This window comes from Chiloscyllium punctatum, chromosome 7, assembly GCF_047496795.1.
Source record: "Chiloscyllium punctatum isolate Juve2018m chromosome 7, sChiPun1.3, whole genome shotgun sequence".
Taxonomy (NCBI): Eukaryota; Metazoa; Chordata; class Chondrichthyes; order Orectolobiformes; family Hemiscylliidae; genus Chiloscyllium; species Chiloscyllium punctatum.
The window spans coordinates 35,727,499-35,749,948 of record NC_092745.1 but is presented as its reverse complement, the minus strand read 5'-3'; the positions used below and the strand labels follow the sequence as shown (position 1 = coordinate 35,749,948).

Sequence of the window (22,450 nt, the reverse complement as noted above, 5' to 3'; positions counted from 1 at the left end):
CTCCCCTCAGGGTGCTCTACAGACGTTCAGTGACTTCCTTGACCGTGGCACCAGGGAGACAACACACCATCCTGGATTCCCATCTGCAGCTGCAGAAATACCGATCGATTGCTCTCACTCTCGAATCTCCTCTCACGATCGCTCTTCCAGTCTTCTTTGTGCCCCACCCTGTACAGCTGAGCCACCCATGGTGCCATGGACTTGGCTCTGGCTGCACTCCCCAGATGAACCATCATTCTCATCAGGATTCTGAACTGAATGCTGGTTGGACAGTGGGATGCACTCAGGGGATTCCTGTACTAGCTGCCTGGTCTTTTTGGATGTCTGCTTCTCCCCCATTCCCTCTCTCCCTGCATACTCTGAAGCTGCAGAGTGACCACATCTAGAAACGTGCTCTCCATGGAGCTCTCAGCCTCACGGACTCTCCGCACTGACACCAGCTGCTGCTCAAGCTCCGAAACCTGGAGCTCCAACTGCTGTCACTGACCACACTTCCTACACTCATGGCATTCCAGGAGATGGGAAGTATCCTGAAATTCCCATATAGGTGCACATTCTCTCCACTCTTTGCTAATCTCTTCACAAAGTTCTAATGACAAACAGCTTCAGCAGGGCTCACAGTCCAATGGGTTCAGTGTTCCAGGGTTTTGGGGAAACTCTCCAGAAGTCTTTAAGAAATAGGAGCAGAAATCAGCCATTCAGCTCTGCCATTTGCTGTTGGCAGATATGTCCCTCACCCTCATTCTCCTGCCTACTCCGCAGGAATGTTTGATCACGAACTATCTTAACTATCACGAACCTATTTATCTCTGTCTTAAATACACTCAGTGACTTGGCCTCCACTGCACTCTGTAGCAATGAGTTCCAGAGATTCCCCACCCTCTGGCTGAAGAAATTCCTCCTCATCTCCAAAGTGTTGGCCCTTCATTCTGAGGCTGTGCCTTGGTTACCGAGTCTCTCCTGTTTTTGGAAATATCTTCTCTGTATCCATTCTGTTCAGGCCGATCAGTAATCTGTAAATATCAATAAGATCCCTCCTCATCCTTCTAAACTCCATCGAGTACAGACCCAGTGTCTTCAACGGTAGCTCAAATGACAAGCCCTTCATCCCCAGGATCATTCATGTAAACCCCTCCAATGCCAGCACACCGTTTCTTAGAATATGGGTCCCAAATCTGCTCACAATATTCCAAATGCAGTCTGACCAGAGCCTTACACAGCCTCAGCAGAACATCTCTGCCCTTGTATTCTGGCCATATTGAAATGAATGCTATCATTTCATTTGCCTTCCCAAGCACAAACTGGACCTGTCAGTTCACCTGAAGAGAAACCTGAATGAGGTTTGTGCTTTAGATTTCCAAAGGCTTTCCTCATTTAGAAAACAGTCTTTGCATTTCTTCTTCCTCCCAAAGTGCATAATCTCACATTGTAACACATTGTATTCTATCTTCCACTTTTCTCACTCTCTGAGCCTATCCATGACCTTTTACAGCCTTCCCACTTCCTCAACACTACCTGTCCCTCCACCTATCTCATGTCACCTGCAAACTTAGCAACAATGTATTCACTTCCTTCATCCAGATTGTTCATGTACAACGTGAATAGTTATGGTCCTAATATTGATGCCTGCAGAACTCTACCAGTCACCAGCTGCCATTTTTCCTCACGCTCTGCTTTACGCCAAACTGCCAGTCCGCAGTCCATGCCAGTACATTGCCCCTCACACTATGGGCGCTTATCTTATGCCAAATGCCTTCTGAAAAATCCAAATAGATTACTTCTTCGGACTCTCCTTTGTCTGACTACCTCATTGCCTCCTCAAAGAATTCTAACAGTTTTGCCAGGCATGACGTCTCCTTGATGAAACCGTGTTGACTCAGCCTTATTTTACCATTGCACATCCAGGTCTTCTGCAATTTCATTCTTAAATTGAAGTCTAAATCCTTACCAACAACTGAGTCCAGGGTAACTGGCCTATAATGTCCCACCTTCTACCTCCCTCCTTTCTTAAACAGGTGTGTTATGTGAGCCATTTTCCTGTGCCTTGCCCCCACCAAATCCCTCCCCACTCCACCTCCACACCCTGACTCCATTGATTCCTGGAAGATCATCACCAATGCCTCCACAATCTCCTCAGCAATCTCCTTCAGAACACACTGGTGTAGTTCATCCAGTCTGGGTGAGTTATCCACATTCAGACCTTTCAGCTTCCCCAGTACCTCCTCCTTAGTGATGGCCACTACACTCCCCTCTTCCCCCTGACTAAAATTGGGTCCTTGAAGACAGAAACAGGGGAATATATTACAGGGAACAAAGAAATGGCAGAAGAATTGAATTGTTACTTCAGATCTGTGTTCACTGGGAAAGACACAAGCAATCTCCCTGAGGTAACAGTGGCTGAAGGACCTGCACTTAAGGGAATTTATATTTGCCAGGAATTGGTGTTGGAGAGACTGTTAGATTAGATTAGCTTCCCTACAGTGTGGAAACAGGCCCTTCGGCCCACCAAGCCCACACTGACACTTTGAAGAGCAACCCACCCAGACCCATTCCCCTACACCTAAGACTACGGGCAATTTAGCATGGCCAATTCACCTAACCTGCACATCTTTAGACTGCGGGAGGAAACCGGAGCACCCAGAGGAAACCCACGCAGACATGGGGAGAACGTGCAAACTCCATACAGACAGTTGCCCGAGGCAGGAATTGAACCTGGGTCCCTGGCACTGTGAAGCAGCAATGCTAACCACTTGGTGTGCTAGCCACCGTGCCGCCCGTTAGGTCTGAAGGATGATAAGTCCCCGGGGGCCTGATGGTCTACATCCCAGGGGACTGAAGGAGGTGGCTCGATAAATCGTGGATGCGCTGGTGATTATTTTCCAGAGTTCGATAGATTCGGGATCAGTTCCTGCAGATTGGAGGGTAGCTCATGTTGTATCATTTTTTAAGAAAGGTGGGAGAGACAAAGCAGGAAATTATAGACCAGTTAGTCTGACCTCAGTGGTGGGAAAGATGCTGGAGTCTATTATAAAGGATGAAATTACGACACATCTGGATAGTAGCAACAGGATAGGTCAGAGTCAGCATGGATTTAATAAGGGGAAATCATGCTTGACTAATCTTCTGGAATTTTTTGAGGATGTAACTCTGAAGATAGACGAGGGAGATCCAGTAGATGTAGTGTACCTGGACTTTCAGAAAGCTTTTGAAAAATTCCCACATAGGAGGTTAGTGAGCAAAATTAGGGCACATGGTATTGGGGGCAAAGTACTAACTAGATTGAAGTTTGGTTGGCTGATAGGAAACAAAGAGTAGTGATAAACGGCTCCATTTCGGAATGGCAGGCAGTTACCAGTGGGGTACCGCAGGGATCAGTGCTGGGACCGCAGCTTTTTACAATATATGTTAATGATATAGAAGATGGTATTAGTAATAACATTAGCAAATTTGCTGATGATACTAAGCTGGGTGGCAGGGTGAAATGTGAGGAGGATGTTAGGAAATTACAGGGTGACCTGGGCAGGTTAGGTGAGTGGTCAGATGCATGGCAGATGCAGTTTACTGTGAATAAATGTATGGTTATCCACTTTTGTGGTAAGAATAGGAAGGCAGATTACTACCTAACTGGAATCAATTTAGGTAAAGGGGCAGTACAAAGAAATCTGGGTGTTCTTGTACACCAGTCAATGAAGGTAAGCATGCAGGTAGTGAAGAAGGCTAATAGAATGCTGGTCTTCATAACAAGACGGACTGAGTATAGAAGCAAAGAGGTTCTTCTGCAGCTGTACAGGGCCCTGGTGAGACCACACCTCGAGTACTGTGTGCAATTCTGGTCACCAAATTTGAGGAAAGACATTCTGGTTATTGAGGGAGTGCAGCGTAGGTTCACGAGGTCAATTCCTTGAATGGCAGGACGACCTTACGCTGAAAGACTGGAGCGACTGGTTTTGTATACCCTTGAGTTTAGAAGACTGAGAGGGGATCTGATTGAGACATACAACATTATTAAAGGATTGGACACTCTGGAGGCAGGAAACATGTTTCCGCTGATGGGTGAGTGCCAATCCAGAGGACACAGCTTAAAAATACAGGGTAGACCATATAGGACAGAGATGAGGAGAAACGTCTTCACCCAGAGAGTGGTTGCTGTGTGGAATGCTCTGCCTCAGAGGGCAGTGGAGGCCCAGTCTCTGGATTCATTTAAGAAAGAGTTGGATAGAGCTCTCAAGGATAGTGGAATCAACGGTTATGGAGATAAGGCAGGAACAGGATACTGATTGAGGATGATCAGCCATGATCATCTTCAATGGTGGTGCAGGCTCAAAGGGCAGAATGGCCTACTCCTGTACCTATTGTCTATTGTCTATTGCCAGTCTTGGAGTACTGGTATGCTGCTGGTGTTTTTCATGGTGCAGACTGATGCAAAGTATCTATTCAATTCCTCGACTATTTCTTCATTTCTTATTATTCTTTTTTCAGCCTGATTTCCCAGTGATCCAATGTCTATTTTTGCCTCCCTCTTCCTTTTTATATATCTGATAAAACTCTTGCAATCTTCTTTTATATTGCTGGCGAGCATACCCTCACATTTCACCTTTTTCCCCCTTAGTGCTTTTATTGTTATCCTCTCAAGTTTTTAAAAACTTCCTAATCCTCTGGTTTCCCACTATTCTCCATCACATTGGATTCTTTTTCTGTTGCTTTTATGCTGTCCTTGACCTCCCTCATCAGCCATGGTTGCCTTATCCTCACCTTAGTATGTTCCTTCTTTTTTTGGGATGAATTCCTGCTCTGCTTCCTGAATTACACCCAGAAATGCTGCTATTTGCTGCCCCACCATCTTACCTGCTCGGCTCCCCTTCCAATCAACTCTGGCCAGCTCCTTCCTCATGTCTTTGTCGTTCCCTTTACTCAATTGAAATCCTGTTCCATCTGATTGCAGCTTCTCCCTCTCAAACTACAGGGGGAATTCTATCATATTATGGTCACTTATCCACAGGGATATCTTCACCTTCAGCTCACTAATCAGGACAATATTTATCGTTGAGCCAACATCATTATTGCTCTTTGATCTCATTGCTTCTCGTGGGATCTTGCTGTGTAGAAACTGGCTGCCACGTTACTGACATTGCAACTGTGACTGCTTGTCAAACAAAACTGTCTGTAAATGTCTTTGGGAGATCCTGAAGTATTAAGGAATGGATTGAAATATAATTAGAGTCAGAGAGATGGACAGCACAGAAACAGACCCTTTGGTCTAACTCGTCCATGCCAACCAGATATCCGAAATTAATCTCGTCCCATTTGCCATCATTTGGCCCATATCCCTCTCAACTCTTCCTATTTATATACCCATACCTTTTAATATTTGTAATTGTACCAGCCTTCACCACCTCCTCTGGCAGCTCATTCCATACATTTAATACCCTCTGAATGAAAACGTTGTCCCTTCGGTACCTTTTAAATCTTTCCCCTGTCACCTACAGCCTATGCCCTCCAGTTCTCGACTCCCCCATTCTGGAGAAAAGATCTTCTCCATTCACCCTATCCATCCCCTACATGACTTTATAAACCTCTATACGGTCACCCATCAACCTGCAATGATCCAGGGAAAACAGCCTCAGCCTATTCAGCCTCTCCCTTTCGCGCTAACCCTCCTACCTTGGCAACATCCTTGTAAATCTTTTCTGAATCATTTTAAGGCTCACAACATTTTTTCTACAGCAGGGAGACGAGAATTGCACACAGTATTCCAAAAGTGCCCTAACCAAAATCCTGTACAGCCGCAACAGCTCCCAACTCCAATACTCAATGCACTGCCCAATAAAGGAAAGCAAACCAAATGACGTTGTCACTCCCCGAGCGACCTGCTACATTATCTACAAGGAACTATTCTTTTTTGGATGAACTGAGAGTTTTTCAGTTGTGAAAGATGCCATTCCATGGCACTATTGGATGAAGAGCAGGCAGTTCCCCCTGGTGTTCATGGTCAATATTTATCCCCCAGTCAAAATCACTAGAAATGTATTTCTCTGCTAATTATCCCACGGCGTTTGGGATCTCGCAGTGCACAGTCTGCTGGAAAGATCCATTGGGTCATTCTGAGTTGGGAACAGGAGCTACACAAATGCAAGTCTTTCTTTAACGCTGGAGTCTCCTGATCCAGACGCTCACCCATCGTCTGCGCACACTCACCTTCCAGGGGTCATGGGGTCATTAGGAGCAGTGACCCTGCCTGACCCTGGAATACGGAGACTCATTGCAGCCTCACCCTTGACCCTCAGAACAGTGGTGTGCAGCAAGGTTTGAAATATAATCTAGAACCTTCTACACAGACACCTCAATGTGACTCTTTCCTGAAATGTGTGGATCCGAATCTGCTCCAATGTTATCGGATCAAGTTTTCCTGATCTGTGGATGATCGGAGGTTTGTTAAAGAGATATCGAGCTCCATCCCACTTTTCAGCTCTTGCTCCATAGCTCTGGAGGTTTCGATGTTTCAAGTGAATATCCAAGTGTTTTTTTAAATGTTTCTGCCTCTCCCATCCTTTCAGACAGTGCGTCCCAGATCCCACCAGCCACTGGGTGAAAACAATTACCCTCAACTCCCCTCTAACCCTGCCCCCAATTCATTTCATTCTCTCCCCATGGTTATTGCCCTCTCTGCTGGTGGAAATCAGTCCTTCCTACCCACTCTATCCAGGCCCCTCATCATTTTACACACCTCGATCAAATCTCCCCTCAGCCTCCTGTGTTCCAACGAAGACACTCCCAGCCAATCCAATCATTCCTCAAAGCTAAAATTTGCCATTCCAGACAAAATTCTCCTCTGTCTTGGTCTCTCATGGATCAAATCCTTCCTGTAATGTGGTGACCAGAACCGTACACTGTTCTCTCACTGTGCTCTAACTGGGGTTTTATACAGTTCCAGAATAAACAAACCCCTTGCTTTCACTGTCAACCAATAATGAGATAAGCGAGGCGATGGTCTAATGGTGTTATTGCTGAGCTGTTAATCCAGAGATCCAGATAATGTTCTGGGGACCAGGGTTAGAATCCAGCAGATGGTGGTATTCAAATTCAATCAAAAAAAATCTGGAATTAAGAGTCTAATGATGACCATGAAACCATCGTTGATTGTCAGGAAAAAGACATTGATTCACTGATGTCCTTTCGGGAAGGAAACTGCCATCCTTCCCATGAGACTCCAGACCCACAGTAATGTGGTTGACTCTAAACTGTCCTCTGGGCGATTAGGGATCGGCAAAAAATGCTGCGGATCCAGCAGTGCCCTCATTCCATCAAGGGAAAAAGAAAAACAGTTTCTCCCATGTGTCTTCTTAACCACCTTACTGACCCGCATTCATTAATCACCATGGCCACATCTTCCACCTCCACACACATGTGACTTCCAGCTTCAAATTGACGAGAGAGATTCCTTCATTATCTGAGAAACAGATAGAAACATCAAAAATTTCAGCAGAGGTAGGCCATTCGGCCCCTCCCTGCCTGCTGCACCATTCAATATGATCATGGCTGATCATCCAACACGGTCCCCTGTTCCTACTTTCTCCCCACATTCTTTGATCCCTTTAATCCTAAGAACTGTATCTAATTCCTTCTTAAACACATACTGCCTCCAATTCCCTCATGCTGGAAAAATGGATGACAATTATTGGGTGTTGTACTTTGACCAGTATGGACACAATGGGCTGATGGGCCTTTAGGGTCCCTCTGATTCTATGACTCTATTATATTTTATGAATAACTGAATACTAAGGACTGACCCCTGTGGTGCCCTAAGTTGTAATAACCTGTCATTCAGAAAGAAAAACTCATTCTTTCTGTCCTGTCTGCCAATTAGTTCCCAAAGCATGTCAGTACGTAACCCCCAGTCCTCTTGTTCATTTGGTCTAGATCTGGGAGTCTGACCCTTACACATTGTGGGAACAGATTCTGAACGATCTCTGTCTCGTCCTGCGTGGGCTCCCACTGCCTTGACACTGATTTCCGATCATGTCACTGCTTCCAGTCCACTTCTACCAAAACACCACACGGTTTAGGAATGAAAACTTTTACACACTGCACAGTTCTCCATTTCCATCCCTACTCTCAATCTCACTCAGTTCTTATCACTGTCACTAAAATGCTCCCCCATTGATAGCCCTTCCAGCTGCCCACTTTCATTCCATAAACAATGGTCCAAGACTGTCCCTTCTCTATCTGCTGCTTCACCATCACCTTCTCAGGGGCAGGTAGGGATGGGTAATAAATGTTGGCCCTGCCCGTGACACTCACATCCCAGGAAGCAATGTGAACAATATCTGTTCTTTTGTTGGGTTTATTCTGTCTTGACTAAAAATGTTCTAAAAGATTGTTTTCCCAGTGAATACTGTGAGGGTTGAATTCCCTTCGAGTGGCAATGATTAAAATTGTTTCTCTTGTCTTTCAGGCCGTGAGAACTCTCAGCCCAAGCTGATCCTGCTGCCCCCCTCCCCGGAGCAGGTCAATGCCAAGGGCACTGCCACCCTGGTGTGCCTTGCCAATCACTTCTATCCCGATGAGCTGGAGGTGCAGTGGAAGAAGGACGGTACAGTCATTTCGGACGGGGTTCAGACCAGCAACTACCTGCGAGCTTCAGACAGCACCTACAGTGTCAGCAGCCTGCTGACCCTCTCTGGGTCTGACTGGGAGTCCAACGCTCATTTCTCCTGTGCCCTCACCCACGTGACCCTCTCCTCTCCCCTCAGCAAGAGCATCAGGAGATCAGAATGTGTGTAGAGGGTGTGAGACAGTCCACAGAGGAGACACAACTTTAAATAGAACAGAGCTGAGCTGGCAGGACAAAGGTCATTGTCAGCATTGAATTTCAACTCTTTTCTTTCTCAGGACGGCTCAGAGAACCTTCTGAGGTTTGGAGGTTAAAGCAGGTCAATGTGACAGTGTCAAGAGAGCTTTATGCTATGTCAAACCTCATGCTGTCCTTGGCCTGGGAGTGTTTGATGAGGGTCAGTGTTGACTTGTGATGCCAAATAAAATCTCTTGAAGTTGCTGAAGACTGTCAGCTGTACAAAACAATGTAACCTCAGAATTCTCTGCTTCAGTAAACCAGATCTTCTTCCTGCTTAGCTGTCAGTTCCAGTTTAAGGTTTTGTCACTATTTAAGGGACAGGATTATCGTGTTATTGAGCAAATTTCCACAAGTTATTGCCTCAAGCTCCATTGTGGCCGTGAATTTGAGCAGCTTCCTCTGTCTGGGCTGTTAATTGCAGTTTTTTTCTGTCATTGTGAATGTGGAAAAGGGATTAAAGATGAAGATTCAGTCTCTGTCTCTGTGTGCTTTGGAAATAGACCACCTCCTCACCCCTCAGATGATTGGCTGCATTTCAGCAGGTCATTGTCAAGATTGGTTCGTTGGCCTGTCAATCAATTACAATCATCAATCATTACTCATTTTCAAATGATTCCTTTGATCAGGAATTTATGCCGGTTACAAGTTTCCAAAAAGAACAGAAACTGAAAACTGTTAGGACTCAATAAGTACATCTGACTCATTCCGTCTTCACTCTGTTGGTCCAGGCCCAGCTGATGGGATCGCACTGTGCAATCTCTGCTGCATGTTGGGTAGCCGCTGAAACAATCTTGGATATTCACAGACATTGCTGGCTGTGTCTCTCTGAGTGTGTGTTTAACTTCATGCTGCCTGTCGTTGTCCCTTTGAGGGTGGGTATGTTAATCAGAGAGACACCTGCTGGCATCATGGAGTGTGATCATGTTACTCAATGCTGCCTGTCTCACAGTGTGAGTGTGTTACTCAGTGCAACCTGCAGGTGTCTCTCTCAGTGCGCGTGTGTTACTCTGTGCTGCCTGTAGGTGTCTCTCTGAGGTCTGTGTCTCCGAGCGATGGATTGAGAATGGGCTTTGTGCTGGGGATTAAAGATGAGGCTTTTATCTTCTCAAATCATGAATAAAAAACAGCTCAGCTGATTCAGTCTTAGAGGCAGTTCATTCAGATGGCCAAAGTTAAAAATCACACAATACCAGGTTTGAGTCAAACAGATTTATTTGGAAGTAGAAGCCTTCGGAGCATTGCTCCTTCATCAGGAAGCTGGAGGGCAGGATCATTGGACACAGAATTTATAGTAAATTGAGATGACAGCTGAAAAAGGTGAATACTGAGAGTGTATTCTCAGTAAGTGAGGGATTTCAGAGGCAGTGGGCACTGTGCTCCTGAATGTGTTGCTCAATTCCGAGATTTTCTGAATCCAGGGTCAGAGCAGTCGTGGCTGCCTGCCCAGCCACTGCTGGCTCCCCATAGTCATTTTTCAGTGGTTAATTAACCCAAAACTTGGTGCAGCAATATTACCTTCCAGGGAGGGGAGGTGTCTGAGGGAGGGAGGTTGAACTCTTGCAGTCCCAAGAGAGGTTGCGGTGGATTAATGACAGGTATGACCACCATGAAGGTGCCACCTTCTCTCCCCCTGCACCAGCTGTGATGACCCTCAAGTTAAAAGTGTGATTGCTCTGGGATGATGACCATATTCCTGGGTAATGGAGGGAAGGCCAACCTCTCCCAAAGGCAGCACAAGCTGGATCGAAGTGGAAACAAGAGTAAGCATGGGGAGATTGAAGGTGGCAGAAGGAAGGGGTTGGTTGGCAAGTTGTAATTCAGAGTCAGGTCCCAGAGTACCAGTCCTTCGGACACTCCCCTTTTTTCTTTTTTTTCACTTTTTTTTATATAACCCCCACACTCCCGCCTAACTGCGGTAGTGCTTATTTTTTCCCCAGCACCCATGTTGTGTGTGTGCAGGTGTGAGACACAGTGAGAGACATAAAGTGCACGAATCTTTGTTCAATTTCCACCACCAGGAAGATAGGACACCACCCCACGGACAGTGACATGCAGTGCCCTTCACATCAAAGGGCAATGCTGTAAGATCACACTCCCCCTTTTTACTATAATTATAAATTTAACCCCACACTGCCACCTAATTGCAGTAGTGCTTATATTTTTCCCAGCACCCATGGTGTGTGTGTGTACAGGTGTGAGACACAGTGAAAGACACAAGGTGCACGCATCTTTATTCAATTTCCACCACCAGGAAGATAGGAAAACACCCGAGTGGCCAGTGACAAGCACTGCCCTTCACATCAGAGGGCAATGCTGTGTGATCAAAACAGTGAAGGGGAGGGTAGGGACTAAATCAAAATAGAGTTGGACGGGGAAATAATACACTCCACTCCCTGTGGCGCCCACCTCTCCCTGAACAACTCCAGGGTGTTGGTGGACACCACGTGCTCCTTCTCCAAGGACACCCGGGCTCTAACGTAACCCCGGAAGAGGGGCAGGCAGTCGACCCTAACGACCCCCTCCATGGCCCGCTGCCTGGACCTGTTGATGGCCAGTTTGGCCAGGCCCAGGAGCAGACCCACGAGGAGGTCTTCGGACCTGCCCTCACTCCTCCGTACTGGGTGCCCGAAGATCAGGAGCGTGGAACTGAAGTGCAACCAAAAGCAGAGGAGGACGTTTTTTAAAAAAATCAAAAAAGGGAGTGCAAACGCCCACACCCAATATATACATGGTCCAGGGACTCCACAGCGCCACAGAACAAGCAGTTGGGCTGGGAGTCCGTGAACCACCTCAATCTGTGATTGCAGGGGACTGCTGCGTGCAGCACCCTCCACCCCAGATCCCAGAGGGAAAGGGGGAGGACTCCCGCGTAGAGAGCCCTCCGCTGGGGATCCCCACCACCTGGTGGCAAATGGGCACGCCAAGGTGTGTCCGGACGGTGGATGAGGGAAAAGAGGTGGACGGTGTGCAGCAGCAGTCTATATAGGGCCCTCCTTTTTACCCCCTGAAAAAGGAATAAAATGAAAATTGCGGAGGCGGCTGAGGTTGTGGGGCACAGGCTCCCGCAGGAAGTACGGGACCTTGGGGCCAATGTGAAATTGCGTCCAGGCTGGGGTGAGCGCGGACAGGATCCCACCGCACACCTGAGCGTCCTCCAACCGGTGCACTACGTCGGGTCTGAGCACCGCCGTTTTAAGGCGTCGGATGGCGGTGGCCACGTACCAGATATCTACTGCTGCCCTGCTCGCTATGTCCTGCGGCAGTGTCCAGCTCAGGCCCCTGGCACCCAGCACGTCCCCGACCCTGGTCACCCTCGATGTCACGGCCATCCCCTCCAACAGCCACTCGAACCCGAGAGTATGGAGGTGCAGATTCCTGAGCAACGGCTCCCTGACGACAGCCGCTACTCCAGCCGGAGGGTAGGCGCGACGCGATTCGACCATGTTCCAGACAGTGATCAGGTCCTGGTAAAAGACAGGCAGCGTCTTGAGGGCAACCTCCAAACCGTTACGGTCGACGAACAAGAGCTGCGTGTCGTAGTTGAGGTTGCGCACCTGGCAGGAAAAATACGTCGCCAGGGCGCACCACCTAGGAGGAGACTCGACGTAAAGGTATCGCTGCAAGGTCTGAAGGCGGAACGTCACGACCTGGGTGTGGACACACACCAGCGACTGACTGCCCTCCTCAATAGGGAGACTCAGAACCTGCGCAGCGACCCAGTGCATCTTTTTGTCCCAGAAGAAGTCGACCAACATTCTCTGGATGTCAGCGACAAAGCCAGGAGGAGCGACCAAAGTGACCAGCCGGTACCACAGCATAGCGGCCACCAGCTGGTTTATGACCAGCACTCGACTCCTGTAAGATAGCACTCGGAGCAGTCCTGTCCAGCGGCCTAGGCGAGCCAAGACTTTGGCCTCCAGCTCCTGCCAGTTGGCCAGCCAGGATTCTTCAGCTGGGCTGAGGTAGACCCCCAGGTAGAGGAGATGGATGGTACTCCAGCTCAACCCCCATAACTCCTCCGGCAGAGAGTACACCTGCCATGGACCGACCAGTAGTCCGGAACATTTGGCCCAGTTGATCCTGGCAGAAGATGCTGCCGAGTATACGGCCAGGCACTCGCGCATCCTCCCCAGGTCAGTGAAAGTGAGGAGCACATCGTCGGCGTAGGCAGGGGCGGGGCAGGTCGTGGGCTCGGTGTCGGGGAAGGGGTTTGGGTGGTCTCCACGAGGGAGGGCTTGATGCGATGCGTCTTTTTGAGCGCCTTCTGGCCGACCGGATGCTCAACCCCCTCCCTGCCGGAGGCTGGAGCATTGGAAGCCTCTGGCTTAGCCTCCAGGGCCTGTGGTGTTGACTTCGGGAGAGGGGGAGTGGGTGCGGCGGCACCACCATCAGCCATTGGCGTGTGCTGGGCAGCCTTCTGGGTGGGGCAGTTTTTCCTAATGTGCCCCACCTCGCGGCACAGGTGGCACCGCACGCCATCCACCATCCAGAAGGCACGATAGGCCGCGCCCTCGTGGAGGAGGGTGAAGGATCCCTCCGTGACCTCCTCCCGGGCCAGGCAAATAAACACCTGGTGTCGGAAGGAGTATATGGGTCGGAGGGCGGGGTCCTTCAGACCGAGCAGGAGCAGTTGGATCCCTGACCGGATCTCCCCCAAGGTGGTGAGGTGGGGAAGAAGGAGCTCGCTTGAAATGAAGTGTGGGACATTGGAGATCATGACCCTCTGGGCTGTGACCTCTGAAGGGTCGACGGGAAAATGTGTCCCGCCCACAGTGAGCCCCCTCTCCACGGCCAGGTGGACCGCCTGCTCGGTCTTAAGGAAAAAAACGGCCTTCCCGTACATCCAGGCCTCAGCGACGATGGCCAGTGGGTCGACCACACTCGCCATGACCTTGCTGCAGGCCTTGATGGTCATATTAGGGTGGGGATAGGCCTTTACCCCCAGGCGTTTGGTTAGGTGCCTGACGTTGCAGCCAGGGTTGGGACAGCCGACCCTAAGGCAGCGGCTACCACGGCATAGGTGCGGCTGGGGCCCGCGACCTTCGGGCTCGCCATACTCTGCTGCTAAATGTTAGGCTCCAGGCAGTGACGGTGGAGACTGGCCTCAGGCAACAGCAGTGATGGAAGCAGGCCTCGGGCGAGTCCCACATAGGCCCTCGGTCGCAGTGGTGGGGGCACACCTGTTGGGGCAGGTCCCCAAGGCAAGTCACAGGCAGCCCTGAAATTGAGTCCGAGGCAGCAGTAGTGGAGGTGGGCCTCCAGCAGTAGTAGTGGTGGAGGTTGTAGGGAGGGGCCCAAGGCATGTCCGAGGCAGCGGTGGTGGAAGCAGGCCTTAGGCAATAGCAGCAGTGGAGGCAGGCCTCTGGCAAGTCCTAGGCAGGCCCTTGGTTGCAGCATTTGGGGGCGGGGGGGGCAGACCTGTTGGGGAGGGTCCCCAAGGCAAGCCCCAGGCAGCCCCAAAATTGAGTCCCAGGCAGCAGCAGCGGAGGTGGGCCTCTAGTTACAGCAGCAGCAGTGGTAGAGATCCTGGGGAGGGGCCCCAAGGCAAGTCCAAGGCAGCAGCAGTGAGGCAGGCCCCAAGCAGCAACAGGGACAGTCCCCTTCAAGGAGGAGAGTCCTTGCACGTGCATACACACACACACACACACAGTCATACACTGATCCAACTCTCCAGATAAGCAAACACCCAAGTGGCCAGTGACAAGCAGTGGCCCTTCACATCAAAGGTCAATGCTGTGTGATCACACTCCCTTTTTTTTTGTATCAGTTTGTTTATTTCAGTCATGTAATGTACCTGAACCAGAAAAGGACACCATTCTTAGTAATATTCAGCATCCATATAAATTTCAGAAAGGTGTAGATATCAAATAAGAGTCCTGGTATTAACATTAAAAATTAAAATTTACATTATCATCAGCTGAACATTATACAGAATTAGGGTCTAGATATTTCCAACATAGTATAAATCAAAGTATGCATTTTTTTTAGCAGAACAATGCAGCCCTGTACAAATTTGCCATCCCAACTCAAGGAGTTTGTATTCAAGATGCAAGTTCATAACAATTATTGATAAGGCAGCAATGGTCAAGCTCACCCATCCTCTCCAGAAAATACAGAAGAAAAAAATGCACAGATCATCTTACAACCACAATAAAAAAAACCCACAGAAGTCAAGAATCCTCGGTAATCAGAGTTTAACGTTATGCTTGTCTCTTAATTAAGAATACAGGGAGAATTAAGATAGTGACAAAGGAAAATATTTAAAATATAACCCTTAAAATCTGTTTCCTAATTAAGAATTCAGTCTTACCCATTATGTGAATTGTCTAATTACACTCTGCAGAGTCATTTGATTAAACCTCAAGTTCAAAAATGGCAATACAACCATGGAACAAGATCTGGCCTCTTTAAAATTGCATCTGAACCTGATAATGCAGCAGCCCTTCAGTAGCACACCAAAATATCATCCTGTTTTAGGTACTCAAGTTTATACAGCTAAGCTACTGCTGACAAGACTGAATTAATGTACAGCATTCGACATTTTAATATGCTGGTGAGACATGTTAACATATTTAAAAGACAATAAAGCTAATTGTTTTTCAGCATCTACATTTAATCACTCACTGGATTACTTTGTAATTATGAAAAAAATTAATTCTATTTGAACACAGATTTTCATACATAGAAAACAATGCAAGATCCTCAAACACGATAATGTCAAACAAAATAAAAACAAATTGCTGGAGACACTCTAGGTCTGGCAGCGTTTGTGGGAAGAATGTCCACTAATTTGCTGAATTTCTCCACATCACCAGTTCTTTGATGTTTTATTTATCAAAAGAAGCTCAGTCATTAAAACTTGCTAAATTGCTTTTAACAGTGAAATTCAAAAACCAACTGTCACTTTTCAAAATTTAACATTGTGAAGATATTGTATTCAACAATTCAACTGAACAGACTTTAGAAATGTATTCATGCCGTCAAAATAACCAGCAAAAATTCTATGATTATGTTGATTCAAGTATTTATTGCTCTTCAGGCAAGTAAAGTATTGGAAGCTGTAGGTTGCAGTTAATTCTGGAATAAATCGAAGAAACTGTTTAATTTCACATTTCCAAAGGAGTCTTAACAAACTAAAGTAAAGCTCCTTTGTTAGCATTGAAATAATGCAAGGGATTTGCTTTTTCTCATTGTAAGCCTCTGTACTTGTGCTGGACTCAAGTTCAAGTGCCACTTTATGGTTGACTCTAGTGAGTATCTGCATGATCTCCAGTTCCTTGCCTTGCCTATCAAGTACATGGCATAACGACTGAGTAAACCATGAATCATTGCCTGTATTTCGCCAAGAGTAATAGCCAGGTGCTGTAGAATAAGTATACAGGAAGTCAGCCTCTCGAGGTATTTTTTTCAGGGAAGTACTCTTTTCATCGACAACACTGTCAGTCTCAACACCTCCATCAAATTCATTTCCTCAACAAGCCTATATAAAGAACAGTTTTGGTTTGCCACCCAAAGATCTGCATTGATCTCCTCGAAAGATACTGGTGAATTTTTTAATTTCTTCAGCACCATCTGTTCCATACAGTAACCCTTCATCTCCATGACTAAGGAAAATACAAACAAATGAAGCCATTTGGCTGTGATCTCTCTCGGCAGCTCTGTGCAATATTTCAAACATTTCATTGCATGTTTTATCATTATAAACCATAATATCGTAGCCCAGATTTTTGAATGTCTTGTTCAGTTCAGCCACATCTTCATCCATACCATTACGTTTATTCATGCCTGTCACTGGATGAAAATTCTTATTGTTGAAGATAATACACATGCCAATTTGCTTGTAGTTCATGTTATATTTTATACACTGGTCAGGTATCGCATCCACTGCAAGAGTATCACCAGCCAGTTGTTTTTGGCTTCCTTCATAGACTGTACTGGATTGTGCATCAACAGTATCACCACCAGACATTGTCCTCGTATCAGCCATTGCTACTTTCACTTCTTCACTTGACGTCCAGTCCGGTCACAGCTTCGGCTCAGACTGGAGCGCCAGCTCCCACTAACATTACGTCACCAACCGTTCCTCATTCCAAACGTGCTCCTGTCTGTCCAGGGGACGTCAACCCCATCCCCCCCTTTTTCTCTGTCAGCCAGGATTCCCTGATTGGACAAAAGATAACTGCCCCTGTCAGGGAACTCATATTGTATCAAAAAGAATAAAACATTTTGGAACAAGGAGCTCAAAAGCTAAATGACACTAGATAAAATGAATGGTTTGAAAGATCTCATCATGGACACTGCAAATCAGATTTGGGGAAGATAGTTTTCACTCAGGGTTGGTGGGAATCTGGAATGGACTGTCATAGAATCCCTACTGTGAGTAACAGGCCGTTTGACCCAACAAGTCAACACTGATCCTTGGAAGAGTAACCCACCCAAGACCAAATCCCCTATCCCATTACTCTACTTTTGCCCTGACTAATGAACCTAATCTACACATGCCTGATCACTATGGGCAACTTAGCACAGCCAATTCACCTAACCTGCACGTCTTTAGATTGTGGGAGGAAACCAGAGCACCCAGAGGAAACCGACGTAGACACTTGGAGAATATGCAAACTCCACACAGACAGTTGCCTGAGGCTGGAATCCAACCTGGGTCAAAACATTCGGACTGGCCTTGACTTCACTCTAGCCTCTGCCTCCACTTCTGGATCTATCCACTCTGCAACCAAGACTCAGACTACATCTCCCAGAGTCACCCTGAGTTCAACTGCCTACCTGCAGCCAGCCAGCACACTTGCTCTCCCTCCTCACCCATCCACCCCCACAGTGCACCCTATCCCTCCACTTCTCCCTCTTCACCTCATCACCACCTTCCCACTCCCCATTTCACTCCACAACCCACCTCCGCCCTAATCTCCTTTCTCTCCCACACCCATTCCCCCGTCTAAATCACAACTAACCCTCATCCACCACATGCCATCACCCTCCCCTCTCCCCTCCTTCAGTCAAATTGGGACACCCCCGAAATCCTCACCCCTGAGCCTTGCCCCATATTTACTATCCCCCCAACCTCGAACTCTCTGAGGCCAAAAGGTCCATCCTCAGGAAAGGGCTCACAGTCATTCCCGCCCGACCCCACCTCAACGAAACCCGCACCCACCACGACACGGACCTCTTCTTCCGCCACCTCTACTTCCGTGTCTTCTTCTTTAACAAAAACTCCCAAACTCCCTCTGAGGATCCCTTCTCCCACCTCCAACCTTCCTCCTCCATTTGGTCACCTCCCCCCCCACCCCCCACCACCCGCTGTGTACACACCCGAGACCTCTTCATTGCTGACTGTTGTTGTGACATCATCCACCTCAATTTCTTCCCCTCACCCACTCCAACCACACCCCGTCCGATCGATCACTCCACTCTCTCTGTGCTAACCCCTGGTTCACCATCAAACCTGCTGACAAAGGTGGGGAGGTGTTAGTCTGGAGAACAGACCTAAATGTCACAGAGACCGGACCCCAATTCTAAGACACCATGTCCTACTTCCCCCTTGCCCACGACCCTGCCATGACCCATCAGGCCAAAATCATTCACACAGTCAGTGTCCCCATTGCCTCCAGTGATCTCCCCCCACTGTCTCCAATCTGCATTGCCCAGTTCTACCTGCCCCCCTAAGATCCACAAGCCCAACTATCCAGCTGACCCATTGTTTCAGCATGCCACTGCCCCACCAAACTCCTCTCATCCTACCTCAACTCTCCTCCTTGGTTCAGGCACTGCCCACCTACATCCGCTACACCAACTATGCCCTCCATCTTTTCAGAAACCTCCAGTTCCCTAGCCCTAAGTGCTTTATCTCCACTATGGATGTGCAGTCCTTATATATGTCCATACCCCACAAGGATGGCCTCCAGGCCCAACACCTTTCCCTCTGCAACAGACCCAGCCATTCCCCTCCACCAATACCCTCCTCCACCTTGCCAAACTGGTCCATGGGATGGCCATGGGCACCCGGTTGAGCTATGTTGACCAGTCCCTCTTCAGTGACTATACAGGCACTGTGCTCCAATTCTTCTGCCATTACATCAGTGATTCCATCAGTACAGGGCATCCTGCACCCAGGCTGAACTGGGGCATTTCATTAACTTTCCCCACAACTTCCACTCTGTCCTCAAATTCACTTCATCCATCTCAGACACCTTTCTGCCCTTTCTTCACCTCTCCATTTCCAATTCTGGTGATAATCTTCAGACAGACTTTTACTACAAACCCACAGACTCCCATTACTACCTGGACTACTCCTCCTCCCAACCAGTATCCTGCAATAACTCCATCCCATTCTCCCAATTCCTCTGCCTCCACTCCATCTGCTCGGATGAGGAGACATTCCGCTGATCACAGGTGTCCACCTGTTAATAATAACGTGCTTTGCCTCCTTCTGTCATCCACTGCTCCACCTCCATTTCCAGTTCCATTGCTCTAAACCCACCCCCTCCAAACACAATGAAGTCAGAGACCCCATTGTCCTCAGCTATTACCAATCAATGTACCAATTAACGCATCATCCTTAAACACTTCCACCAACTCCAACTAGACCACACCACCAAGAACATCTTCCTCTCCCCACCCCTGGTGCCTTCCACAAGGACATCCCCTTTGACAATTCTTGGTTTGTGCCACTTGCCCACCTACCCTCCTGAACCCCCAGGAACCTTCCCCTGCAACCCAAAAAGATGCAAAGCCTGCTGGTACACCAATCCCTCCCCTCCATCCAGGGCCCCAAACAGTCCTTCCAGGTGAGACAGAGGTTCACCTGTCTCTCCCTCCAACCAAGTTCACTGCATCAGGTGCCTGCGATGTGGTTTTCTCTACATTGGGAAGACCAAATATAAACTTAGGGAACATTTCACCAAGCATCTCAGCCAGGCCTGCAGGGGCTGACCAGATCTCTCAGTCACCACCCATTTCAATTCCCCTTCCCATTCCCTTTCCAACATGACCATCATCAGCCTCCTCCATTGCCACAATGAACCAAACCACAAATTGGAGGAACAATACCTCATCTTCTGTCTGGCAGCCGACAGCCCAGATGACTCAACATTAAGTTCTCCAATTTCAAATAGCCACTCTTCTCTTCCCCCAACTCCCTTCCCAGCCCCTATCCCTCTCTTCCACTCCTTCCTGCCACCTACCAGATTCACTCCATTGACCAACCAAGTTGTACCATCTACCTATCCCCACTTCATCATCCTGTCCCCACTACCCCCTTTATCTGCAGCTTCCTGTACACCCAACCCCATTCCTGAAGAAGGGCTACGCCTGAAACATCAACTTCTCCGCCTCCTGATGCTGCCTGACTTGCTGTGTTCTTCCACCTCCTGCCTGTCACTGAATGGAACCAACAGGAAAGGGTTAAACAATCAAGTGTCAGGGCCATCAACAAATGGGGATGGGATATGCTACAGACAGTTGCATTGAGACAGTCAATCACAAAGAGAAGACCAAACTGGAAATGAAACGCTAATACACAGCGAACGGAATTTAACGTCAGAAAGTGTTAGACCATGCACTTGGGTCAGAATAATTAATTGGGCCGACTATTAGTTAAATAGTGAGAGATTCCAACAAAGTGCAACACCGAGAGATATGGGTAGTATTGTGCATGAAACACTGAATGTTAGTGCAGGTACAACAAGTAATTGAGAAGGTGAAAGGAATTTTCACCTTTATTGCTGGGGGTTGGAATTTAAAACTATAGAGGGTGTTAGTGAGCCTGCATTTGGAGTATTGTGTGCAATTTTGGTCCCTGTATTTAAGAAAGGATGAACAGTTATTGGAGTCTTCCTCCTGCTCCTATTTCCCATGTCCTTGTGTGCTCCAGTGTCCTTCCCTCACAGTGGAGCTGGTTGGAGCCTGCCTGCAGTAGCAGCCTCCAGTCTCTGGGTGGTGCTGCCAAAAGATCTGCCTTGCCCAGGCTGTCACAGTTCCCACAATCCAACAATGTCTGGACTTTGGAAGTATTCCATTGGCTGTAAAACATTTCCAAACATCCTAAGTTCAAGGAACATATAACATAAATATGATTCTCTCTCCTTTTATATTTTATCTCCATGTCTTCCCAGCTGTCACCTGACAATATCACACACTTGTGCTAAATCTAGAATGAATCATGAATCTCTGGGAGAACATAATCTATGACAACACTGGAATTAATGACCACCTCCTCAGTGGGCTTTGAGGGTGAAGGTCAACAGCCGTCACATTGGGACTTGATCTGGGTTATCTTGATCATGATCCAGTTTTTGTCTGGGTCCAGATAGTACGGACCAACCTCAGACTCTGTGGTCTGATTGAAGTGAAAGGTTAGCTGTGCTGGACATTCATATGGCTCACACACATAGTGAAGCAGGGATTACACATTTCGCGAGAGTAAGTGGGACTTACAAACTGGGTGGGTGTGACACCCCCACCCTGTCCCCAAGAGAGTGGGGACAGGAACAGTAATATTCTCAGACAGAAAGGATGGTAAAAATGATATCCCGCAAAGAGAGAGGAGGCAGGAAAAGCGATGCCCCCCAAGACATGCGAACAGTAATTGTCTATTCCCCACTTTCTTGTTGTGACATATGTCCTTGGGAAATGGGTTTGGTTTATATTTTCACAATTGTATTTAGGTTTGATGAGGTGATTCGGGAACAAGGATTCCAACTCCATATTTTGTGTAGCAGCCGATCTACTGAAGGATATGTTTTCATTTGGAGTTTGCCCAGGTTTCTGTCCAGGCTGATACAGCATGATCTACCAGGGCTGCTCCTATTGGGCTAAACCATCACACACGAGGGAATCTGACAAGCACTTTCTCTTTGTGCTGGTAAAGGGAGGGATTTGCTTTTACTGCAATGGTGACCAAAGAAATGAGTCAGTGGAGGTAGTTCCAGCTGAACATAATGTTCTGATGTTCATGATGGGATTAATCTCGACGGTTTCCACTTGCCTTTACACCGACAGTGGAACAGGAAGTCACCACGCAGTGATCTCCTGGCTCACACTGAGAAACCAAGTTGATGGGACAACTGCAGAGAGCAAGACAATGGCTTGGACTCACCGAACAACCAGAGGCTTCAGCCAACAACTGGATCACATTCAAATGGAGGGTTGTGTAAATCTCAGTATCTCAGGGAACAAACACAATTACTGAGCTACAAAACTGAACAGGATATTTTTATGACAAATTGGCATTCCAAAAATAAAATACAAACACAATATGCATAAAACCTGAGTACAATCTAATTTCAGAGACTACAGCATTTTCTTTGAAAGCTGGATGATAATGAGATGAGAATTCAAACAGCCACCCACTCTGTCAAATGGTGTTGAAGTTGCATTGTCCTCATCATAACATGTTTGCAAGCTTCTTAATAACACAAAAGGGGAGAGAAACATTGCAAACTGTATTAACACAAGTGAGGATCCATAGAAAACTAGGACCATGATGTTAAATGCTCCCAGCCATGAACAACACTGATGCATTCACATCATTAGAATATTAAATGATGTTAAAAAGTCTGCCAACCACTTTCCTGAAGGAGTATTTAA

At 47.5% G+C, this 22,450-nt stretch overlaps 1 pseudogene; it reads right to left on the bottom strand.

The window, feature by feature from the left end:
• Nucleotides 1–15,600: 15,600 nt before the first annotated feature.
• On the bottom strand, nt 15,601–16,879 carry LOC140479442 (caspase-3 pseudogene; annotated as a pseudogene).
• Nucleotides 16,880–22,450: the final 5,571 nt, after the last annotated feature.